The sequence below is a fragment of the Humulus lupulus genome, chromosome 1 (assembly GCF_963169125.1).
Source record: "Humulus lupulus chromosome 1, drHumLupu1.1, whole genome shotgun sequence".
In the NCBI taxonomy this organism is placed as follows: Eukaryota; Viridiplantae; Streptophyta; class Magnoliopsida; order Rosales; family Cannabaceae; genus Humulus; species Humulus lupulus.
Genome location: NC_084793.1, coordinates 172,895,776 through 172,898,640, shown reverse-complemented (window position 1 = coordinate 172,898,640; position 2,865 = coordinate 172,895,776). Strand labels below are relative to the sequence as shown.

Genomic DNA, 2,865 nt, shown 5'->3' with positions numbered 1-2,865 from the left:
TTTGGGGCTGAACTTCTATAATTTCTGGTGTCTTTTATCATTCATTGCTCGTAGTTATTAGGTTCTTAGATTATTTATGGTTCATTGATTGTCTGAATGAAAGCTCTCTAATTAATTATTTTAACTTCGCGTTAGTTGAGCAAAAAACCAGTCAACATTGAGCAAAATCATTTATTTTTTATTACGGTTTATTAAGCACTAATCAACCTCATTATTTCTTAATACATTGTTGGCGAAAAACCGCGTCAACATAAACTTTTATATTTTTCTTTAAATATAATGACCAATCATACACACATATACATATATATAATCTTACACTAACTTATAATAACTAACAAAAAATGAAAACAAGGAGAGTCCAAGTACTTAAACGTAATCAAACATATATTGAGTTCATACTAAATCCCCACATTTATGTGACCACATATTAAACATTGATTTAGATATAAGTAAACAAAATAAAATCCTAAAGAGTGTCATCCATGCATCATTGTCAATAATCTCAAAAGTTTGCATAAATTAATAAAATGCCTTTAAGTTCCAAATTCAAATTTCAACATCCTTCACATTAAGAGAAATGATAACTAAAATCTTAGGCCTAAGTCAATATAAAAGTTCTCTTCAAATTTCCAGTTAGCATCCTAACCCGCTGGAGGGTGTCCTAACTCACTCTGTTAATCTCCTGAAAGGGGAAAAAATAAAAGAGTGAGCTAAAAAGCTCAGTAGGAGTCTTATCTTTTCTCCTCAAATGAACTTTCAAACTTGCAAGGTAAGCATCTTTACCAAAACTAGTATTTCTCATAAAACATATTAATCTTTCTCGCATAAAGAGCCAAGCATGAAACTCGTCAAATAGTCATTACCATGTAGCCAAATAATAAATCATAAGTGATAGCTAGGCACAGTCCCTGTTACCACAAATTATACAATGAGGTGTATCAATCTATACCCTGTGCAGTGACCCGACTATAAGTCGAAAGAGTGGAATCGGTAAGCCACTCCTCATAATTATGTTTATCCATGACTATGAGGTACCAAGGAGTATAAAGTCTAGTTAAATCATTTATTTTCCTAACCATGCATACTCTTTTTATAAAATAAAAAAATGCACTTTATGATTCATATTTATAAAGTAAATATATTTTTATGTTTCTAGATAAATTTTGACAACATAACGACTTTATTTTCATCGTTCCAAAATTTTTTAAACCTGTGAATAGCTTCACGAAATACCTCGAACAGCCCAGTATAATCAAAGATAAATATAAAAGCACGATATTTAATAATTCTATAGATAGTAAAGATATGATTTATGAAATTTTATAACTTTCAAAGCTACTAGAAATCAAGTTTCAAGAACTCTTACCTCGTATATTGCAACCGTAATATTCCAATTAGCTAGGAAATTCTTTAAGAGCAACGTTTACTTCATATTTCTCCTCAAATGAATCCACGCTACACCGCTGCCCAAACGATTTCTAAGGTTAAAATCGAATTCTATTGACTAAAATAAGTTCATAAAAATTCTCAATATCAAGTTTTATACCCAAAATAACATACAACTCACTAATTGTATAGACATCGATGATGGTTGCGGTTTGCGGCGACCCACGGCGGTGATGTGAACTACACCCACCAATGGCAAGCTCTTGAGGTGCTCTCCAATCTTTCGAACATGGCCAGAGAATAATTTGGGCAGAAAATGACTCAAAAATCACAACTTGCAGAACTTCCGACAAGGCTAGATCTACCACACTCTCCGTCAAGACTCTGAGGTGTCAAGTTGGGTGAAACATAGCTCTTGAAGTGAGGATCGTGATTGTACCGTTCTTGGCCAGAGGGAAGCTTTAACGGTGAAGGAAAATGTTGGACAACCAAGATGTGGTGGAGCTTCTGAAGTGTTATTCATTTTGGGGGAGGACGCGTGGTGAGGTGGAGCTCCGGCGTTGGGTTCCACCGTCGAAGATGAAAGGGCTGCTGGTGTGCGTGGGAGTTGCCGGTGCCGATTTTTTAGGGTGATTGCAGTCATGAGGTTGGAAGAAGAATAAGAAGAAAGGGATAGAGAAAAAGGTATCAAGTAAGGGGAAGAGAAAAGAAGAATTAATGGGTCATTGGTTCTAGACTATTTCTGTGCTAACAAGTCCTTCTATTTTCAAAATAATTTTCATTTAAGTCCTTCAACATTATTTATTTTCTAAGTTTTTGCAATTTTTCTTGGGTGGTATATCCATTTTTGGAGAGATGATGTAGCAAAAAATAGCATTAACATGGACTATCAAAGACATGTTCGCTACGTCACATATTCATATTACTTCACTGTTTGCATATGTGGCTTGTTTGTGTAAGCTACCAAAGGGATGTTATTTTCGAAGTTAAAATATATAATTATGTAATTAAATAAGAATTAATCATCAAAATTATTGGGAATGTGGTAATTACTTATTTTGATTGTACCTGTAATCCTTCTATAAATAGAAGGAGGATGGGTCATTATATTTTTTACGGACAATTTTGTATTGAAAAAAACCCTTGTAATCAAAGCTTTCTCGCTGTAGAAAACTCAATTGACTATCCATTTATTCTATAGTTCTTAAGTGTAAATAGTAATATGGATGTAGGTCGATCTTTGCGCCGAACTATGTAAATAGATACTTTTGTTTATTCTTGAGTTTCATGCACATTAATATTGTAAATCCTAAAATTAGCATATTTTGTAGAAATATCTTTTTAATTAAAAGATTATTTTTACTTTCCCTTTATTATGATTTTCATAATTCACTTTCCCTTTATTGTGTTTTTCGGATTATTTAGCTTAATTTTATCATAATTTGATTATAAAGGGAAGATATATCTTGTTTATTT

The 2,865-nt window shown here is 32.7% G+C and overlaps 1 long non-coding RNA gene across 1 annotated transcript; it reads right to left on the bottom strand.

The window, feature by feature from the left end:
* Positions 1-369: 369 nt before the first annotated feature.
* Positions 370-2,106, bottom strand: LOC133800502 (uncharacterized). Its single transcript, XR_009876493.1, has 3 exons — positions 1,571-2,106; positions 1,370-1,466; positions 370-685 (listed from the first exon to the last, which is right to left on the bottom strand). It is a non-coding gene; the product is annotated as an uncharacterized LOC133800502 (long non-coding RNA).
* Between the last annotated feature and the right edge of the window lie 759 nt (positions 2,107-2,865).